Below are 8,770 nucleotides of genomic sequence, written 5' to 3'. Positions count from 1 at the left end.
TTTCTCCCTTATAATAACTGATATGTGTTGTGTATGGTTTATTTAAAACAGGAGTTTTATTGAATCTTTTTTGTACATCATAGTTAATTTCAAATTCAACATAACATTTAGATTGTATCACAGGCTGATACAAAACTTGATTGCTTGTGGATATGAAGAAGTGGACAAGAATGGACCATGTCTGGAAACCTCACATTTTAGAACTTAGAAGAACAGAAAGGTAGAAAGTTAATTCAGCTGAAAATAATAATGTGATTGCTGTTTTTTTTTTGAGACAGAGTTTCGCTCTTGTTACCCAGGCTGGAGCGCAATGGCGCAATCTCGGCTCACCGCAACCTCCGCCTCCTGGGCTCAGGCAATTCTCCTGCCTCAGCCTCCCGAGTAGCTGGGATTACAGGCATGCGCCACCATGCGCAGCTAATTTTTTGTATTTTTAGTAGAGACGGGGTTTCACCATGTTGACCTGGATGGTCTCAATCTCTTGACCTTGTGATCCACCCGTCTCGGCCTCCCAAAGTGCTGGGATTACAGGCGTGAGCCACCGGGCCCGGCCCAATGTGATTGCTCTTATAGCAGATATATGGTGACTGGTGGAAGGCCCCAAACTTGATAAACTCTTACTTAAAAGACAGTCATAGGACAATTACAATATAACTTTAAATGCATATTACTCAATGTTTTACAAGACTATTTGGAGCAATTAAAAATAAAACAACCTTTTTGTTTCCACCTACTAAGAAAAAATGTCTTGAACAATATTTGGAATGGAGTTTCATGTGGGGAACACAGCACCATAGGGTCATTTTTGTAGAGGAAATTCTTGAAATTTTCAATTTGTGAGGAGCCTGAGAGATAAAATATTCTTACTCCCTCATTAAATAGCAAAGGAAACTGAAGTTGAGGTAGCTTGTATAAGATCTAATAGCTAGTTTTAAAACAAATCCACTGCTAGAAAGTGGGTTTCCCGACTTCCAATTGTGTTATTGCCAGTACATTTTTATTTTGTGGTTACATACACGGATTAAGAGCAAAGAACTGAAGGCATTCTCCTGACTCTTTCACCCAGAAAAATTCTTGTCATTTTTCCTCAAATTAGAAACAGATTATACAATTTATAAGTATTTAGCCCCCCTGTCAGAGTACCTATAAAATGTGAAGATGTTAAATTCTCAAAACTAATATGCCCTCTTTTTAAGCAAACGTGAAAGGAGATGAGGTTACTGATATGTCTGTTAGGAAAAAGTAGTCATATGCAAATTGAGACACAGATTCAGCCCAAGTTGTCCAGAGCTATTATCTGTCTCACCTTCTTATATATGACCTTTCCTATTTATAAAAGACCTTGGAATCATTTCAAAATTAAAATTATCAAAAAGACATGCAGAAGGCCGGGCGCGGTGGCTCAAGCCTGTAATCCCAGCACTTTGGGAGGCCGAGGCGGGTGGATCACTAGGTCAGCAGATCGGGACCATCCTGGTCAACATGGTGAAACCCCGTCTCTACTAAAAAAAAAAAAATACAAAAAAAAATTAGCTGGGCATGGTGGAGCGTGCCTGTAATCCCAGCTACTCGGGAGGCTGAGGCAGGAGAATTGCCTGAACCCAGGAGGCGGAGGTTGCAGTGAGCCGAGATTGCGCCATTGCACTCCAGCCTGGGTAACAAGAGCAAAACTCCGTCTCAAAAAAAAAAAAAAAAAAAAAAAAAGACATGCAGTTACAATTGACCATTTCTGATATACCCACATTTAGGGCAAAGTAGAATATCAACGATATCAGTTTTTTTCACAAAATGTCTGCATAAAATATGAATCATGAAGATCCAATTGGAAGGGATTAATGTTTAATATACTTAGGAAAATTTTATCTTGATGAAAACATCGTATGGGCTATAGAGAAAATATTCCACCTGCTGAAATCAAGCAGAAAATACTTGAAATTTAAACGAGAATAGGTTATAACAGTATAAATATTACATGCCTATGTGCTTTAAAGAATTAAGGCATTTGTTACATTTATTTCCTATTTCTTTGTTTTTAGACGGGTAGACTTTAGGTTAGTTTCTTTGTGTGTAGATGAATTACAAAGAAGTCTTGGCCTCTTCATAGGCACTATTACTGTTGCCTGTGTTTAAGCTTCATACTGAGCAGTGGAATTGAAAAAACTTCAAAACACATGCAAGTGGGCTGCCTGTAATAGCATTTGCAGATTTCATCTCATGTATGTATTCCGCAGTGGTCAGTGGAGCTGCTTAAGAGGTTGCACATTTACCTAGTCATTGGTGTCAGCAACATTGAGAATGGGTAATAATATCTGCATTCAGAAAATCTCTTTCTAGAACCCAAAGCCAGAACACAACTAAGATTGTTTCAGTCAATCAATGTGTTAGGTTTTTTCAAAGGGAAAAAAACAAAACAAAACAGTAGGATTTATCCAACCAATAGGATGACGGATACCAGGAAACTTTAATACTAGGAATGTAAACGAACTTATTCAAAGTTACATAGCCAACAAGTCCAGGTAAGGTGCAAATCTCCATGGTCTGGCTCCAGAACTTGCACTGGACCTCTGAACCATGAATTGACATGGATATTTCAGGGAATAGACACATAGGTATGTGTTCCATGCTGAAGGCCAAAATCACCATCAAAAGTAGACTATGACAGCCTCACAGAAGCAGGATTTCTAGACCTGGATCAGACCAGAAATAGATTAGTTTGAGAAGCATACTGCTCTATTGATCCAAGACTTCAGGAACAAGAATTCACTGCTCATTTGGGTGGAGGAGGAGCATACAGAATAAAACCAACGAGGGCAAGCCCATTGCGGTCATTTTTCTTGAGATGTTGTTGAGTCAGAGCTGATTCAGATTATTTTTAATCTAATGTTCTTTCTCACAGCCAGATAATGACATGCCTTTTTCTGCCTTCTTACTCTAACTTTAAACTTCAAGTTGGCAGACTCTAACTCTGAAAATACACGTCCTCTGTTTGAAAAGTCCTGTGGTGACTCTGTTTCAGTCGTAGCTATTTCGGTGCTTTTATACTGTGAGCTTTTATTTTCCTCTTTGGACAGTTTTACTCATATCAATGCAAAAGAGGCAATTAATTAGCAAAGATAAATGTCTTTTTCAGTGTGGTCAATATATCTAAGCTAATTAGAAATGTTGCAAATGTACAAAAGACGGCCAGTTAACTTCTTTCTGGAAATTTCATCAAAAGCCCATGGCAGCATTTTATATGGTTTCTATTATTGCCTTTTTTCTTAGCCTTGCTTTGAGAGGTCACTTTAACAACATATTTTAGGACCTCAACGAAAACGATCTCAGATTAAATCTCCATATAGTGTAAGGTCTCTATGGAGAAAATTTTAAAGGTTTTGGAAGTCATTAAAATCTAAATAAGTAGACATACTGTGTATATGAAGAGTAAGACTTAATATTTAAAATTGCTAATTCTCCCCAAGTAGATCTATAAATTACATATGACTGCATTTAACCCCCAATAATTCCCCACCATGGAAATGAACAACTTCACTAAAATGCCTATTTATATCCACAAATCATTAAAATATCTATATCTTTGTACATTGATTTTGTATCCTGAGACTTTGCTGAAGTTGCTAATCAGCTTAAGAAGATTTTGGGCTGAGATATTAGAGTCTTCTAAATATACAATCAGGTCATCTGCATATAGAGATAATTTGACTTCCTCTTTTCCTAATTGAATACTCTTTCTTATCCTTGCCTGATTGCCCTGGCCAGAACTTCCAATACTATGTTGAATAGGAGTAGTGAGAGAGGGCATCCTTGTCTTGTGCTGCTTTTCAAAGGGAATGCTTCCAGTTTTTGCCCATTTAGTATGATATTGGCTGTGGGTTTGTCATAAATAGCCCTTATTATTTTGAGATACAATCCATCAATCTCTAGTTTATTGAGAGTTTTTAGCACAAAGGGCTGTTGGATTTTGTCAAAGGCCTTCTCTGCATCTATAGAGACAATTGTGGTTTTTGTCTTTGGTTCTGTTTATGTGATGGATTATGTTTATAGATTTGCGTATGTTGAACCAGCCTTACATCCCAGGGATGAAGCCAACTTGATCATAATACCCTCTCATGTCAATTAGAATGATGATCATTGAAAAGTCAGGAGACAACAGATATTTGAGAGGATGTGGAGAAATAGGAACACTTTTACACTGTTGGTAGTAATGTAAATTAGTTCAACCATCGTGGAAGACAGTGTGGCAATTCCTCAAGGATGTAGAACCAGAAATACCATTTGACCCAGTAATCCCATTACTGGGTATATACCCAAAGGATTATAAATCATTCTGTTATAAAGACACATGCATACATATGATTATTTGGAACCAACCCAAATGCCCATCAATGATAGACTGGATAAAGCAAATGTGACACATGTACACCCTGGAATACTATGCAGCCATAAAAAGGATGGGATCATGTCCTTTGCAGGAACATGGACGAAGCTGGAAATCATTCTAGTGAATTAACACAAGAACACAATCCAAACATGCTCTCACTCATGAGCGGGAGTTGAACAATGAGAGCACATGGTTACAAGGAGCGGAACATCATACACTGGGGCCTATAGAGGGGTGGGGGCTACAGGTGGAATAGCATTAGGAGAAATACCTAATATAGATGACTTGGTAATAGATGCAGCAAACCACCATGGCACGTTTATAATTATGTAAGAAGCCTGCACATTCTGCACCCCAGAACTTAAGGTATAATAAAAAATCTATATATATTTTTCTATCTACATAAAACAAAAGGACAAATAAGAGCCAAGGCACTTCTAGAGAAGAACAAATGTGAGTGTGTATGTGTCTGTGTGTAGGGCTGGGTGGATGGATACTTGCCTTTCAATGTAACAATTTTAAAAAGATAACAAAGACATAATGGTATTGGTGCAAAGATAAATGAATAGATTAATGGAATGAAAAAGAACCCTGAAACACACATATACATTTATGGAAATCCAGTATATGACAGATATGGCATTGGAGATTGATGGGGGTGCAGAGTGAATGGTGGATTTTTCAGTAAATGGTGATAGAGTAATAGACAAAAACAAAGCAAAAATGAAAATGAATTTATATTTGGCATTCTTGGCAGATTGTATTTTCCAAAAATGACTATGGAAACATTTCTGGTCATATATGCACTCCTAGAAAATTTTCACCCATTAAGAGGTAAATTCTAAATGTGTACTAAAAAGTAAGGACACTCATATGATAATAATATTATCAGAATCAAGAAATTAGCATCCATATAATAGCACTATTTTGTTGTTCTTTTTCAATTTTTACAGTTGACCTAATATTTGTTTTACATCGTTTTTCACAATTATTTACTTATATAATAAGCTCATATTACTTATACTATAAGCTCATGTACAGTTACTTTTAAATAGGTTACAATCCCATTTGTCCTAGATTTGGCCAGTGAAGGCTGCTTCCAGCTGGTTTCTGTAACCTTTGACATGTTCTCTCATCATTCTTTAAGAAATGTCTTGTATTTTGGCATAATCACCATAGCAATACTTGATTCGTGGTCCCCAGTCAAATCAAGTTTGATATAATTGTCATGCTTTGTTAGTGTTCTTTCATCTGCAATATTTCCAAAGTGTTGATTTGTCTTTTATGATACTAGCATTGTTTAAGACTATAGACCTGTTACTTTATAGAATGTTCCTAAATTTCTGTTTGTCTGATGTTTCCTGATGATTAAATCCATATTTTACAGTTTTCGGAGAATACCAAAAATGTGGCTTAGTAACCTGTTCAGTGCATAAAATGGGCCTTTGATGTTGATAGGTTTCATTGCTGGTTAACTTTCATCACTTCGATGTTACCTTTGATCATTTAGTTAATGTGGAATCTGCCAGGTTTTTTTTTTCTTCTGCTGAGCAGTTACTAATATTACCTTTACAATACATAAATTCTCTGTGGGAGACTTTGAGATAAAATTAACATCATGCTCTTCTCTGACATTGACCCATGAAGTATGCCAGAAAATTATGATTCTTGCTTGAATCAAACATTGCTGTGAAGATTGCCAAATGGTGATTGTTTAATTCCATTATTTCTTCTGCATCTGTTAGTTGACATTCTAGTATAAGGATAAAATTTCTCGTTTTTCTGTTTGTTTTTTTATTCAAGTATTCACTTGCATTTTATAAGCTCACGGGTATTTATTTATTTATTATCTATTTTGAGACAAAGTTTCGCTCTTGTCTCCCAGGCTGCAGTATAATGGTGCAATCTTGGCTGATGGCAACCTTCACCTCCTGGGTTCAAGAGATTCTCCTGACTCAACCTCCCTAGTAGCTGGGATTACAGGCATGCACCACAACATCTGGCTAATTTACTATTTTTAGTAGAGACGTGGTTTCTGTCTTGAGTTCACCCTGTGGGTCATGCTGATCTTGAACTTTCAATCTCAGGTGATCACCCACTTCAGCATCTCAAAGTGCTGGGATTACAGGTGTAAACCATCACACCCAGCTGGATAGTTATTTTTAAACAGTTTATTAATCCTGTTTGTCCCAGATTTGGCCAGTGAGGGCTCCTTCCAGCTGCTTTGTGTAACCTTAAACAAGCACTCTCATCATTTTTTAAGAAATTTCTTGTATTTTGGCACAACACAACTTTTTGGCTTATTTTTACCTAGCCCCAGCCCTAGAAACAGTCATTTCTCCAAGGAACCTGAGTTCTTTTAACTGAAGAATGATATTTGGAAATGAAGATCTGAGTACTCTAGGTGTTTTTAGCAATTTTAAAATAATAGATTATGAAAGCTCTGGTGTGGCCTCATTGTCTTTCAGTTAATAATTAGACTTCTTTACTTTTTTTTCTTGAAATATACATAATTTTTCCTTTTCTGTTGTATGCATTTAAATGAGATGTGTTTTCTTTAACTGGAGATGGAAGTTTCTGCGTACACAGTGAGGTGAAAACAGGTTAGCTTCCCTAGCTTCCCGGATTAAAGGCAACATTTGCCCTGGTAACAATAAATACTGAAAATTATGGCCTCTCTGTGTAGCAACCTGCACAATTTTGGGATCATTTTCCTTGGGATGTCTTTTTCCACTATCAAAGCTGCTTACATCTTTACTGCTAGTGATCCGTTCCTATTTTGCTCAGTTTAGAGATTACCAGCAGTTATCTGTCCCCATTCCCAACCCCAGTGATTTCCTCTCTCCTTCCGAAGTTTTTTTTTTCTTTCTGGTATTTCTGAAGTCCCTGAAAATGCAGAGGATGATAGAATATGCTGACCTTTTAATAAACCCTTTGAGGACCCCGGGTTGTGGTTGGTTTATTTATACTAAGTCTCAAATTGAAGACAGTGGAAACTTTTCCGTTGTCATCAGTTTTTCCTCAGATCTGCTACTGAAAATTCTATGCAGAGTGGGATCCTCTCCTTTTCAGAAAAAATACATGTTAATTACTTGGGAACTTTTAAAGATCTCTTTCTCTTTTCTGAATTAACTCTACATACCACTCAAACCCTCTGGGGGGCTGTTTAGTACACAGCCCTCATTGGTTCTGATTCGGTCCATATTGTCTTCAGGAGTTTTTCTTTGGCTATTCTGTCTATTTTGCATTTGAATATATGTATATATATATTTTTTAAATAAATAAATATATAAATATATGTATAAAATATATATTTTATACATATAAAAATATATTTTATATATATTTACTTATTTTTAAATATATTTATTTTAAATGTATATATAAAATAAATATTATTTTTAAATATAAATAATAACATTTTAAATATTTATATTTAAATAATTTAAATTTAAGAAATTTATAAATATTTAAAATACAAACATTTAAATAAATAAATAATATTTTTACATATGCATAATATATATAAAATATATGTTAAAAATAAATGTAAAATATATATTTTTATAAATAGATAAATATATATTTATACATATTTTTATAAATATATATATTATATTCTTATAAATATATAAATATGTATTTATATATTTTTATAAATATAAAGAAATATATATTTATATATGTTCTTGTAAATATATAGAAATATATATTTATATATTTATAAGTATATATATAAATATATATTTCTATATATTTCTATATATTTGTATATTTGTATAAATATATAGAAATATATATTTACATATATTTGTATATTTGTATAAATATATAGAAATATATATAATATATAAATATATATTTTATATATTTATATAAATATATAAGTACATATTTATATATATTTGTATAAATATATATTTTTATTTATTTATTTATTTAAAAAAATATTTTTATATATATATAAAAGGACAGCCAAAAACTATACTACCATCTTGATAGTCTTTTTTAAAATTTATTTTAAGACAGGGTCTTACTGTGTCACCCAGGCTGGAGTGCAGTGACACAATCTTGGCTCTCTGCAACCTCAACCTCCCAGGTTTATGCAATTCTCCTGCCTTGGCCTCCCAAGTAGCAAGGATTATAGGCAAGTGCCACCATACCCAAGTAATTTTCATATTTTTAATAGAGATGGGGTTTCATGATGTTGGCCAGGCTGGTCTTGAACTCCTGACCTCAGATGATTCACCTGCCCTGGCCCCCCAAAATGCTGGGATTACAGGCATGAGCCTCCACACCAGATCCATCTTGAGTCTTCTATCATATTTGTGACTGAAACATTTTAACTGCACTTACTGCACATCTTATAATTTATAATTTATAATTACA

This window comes from Callithrix jacchus, chromosome 3, assembly GCF_049354715.1.
Source record: "Callithrix jacchus isolate 240 chromosome 3, calJac240_pri, whole genome shotgun sequence".
NCBI classification, from domain to species: domain Eukaryota; kingdom Metazoa; phylum Chordata; class Mammalia; order Primates; family Cebidae; genus Callithrix; species Callithrix jacchus.
This window is presented reverse-complemented; position numbering follows the sequence as displayed.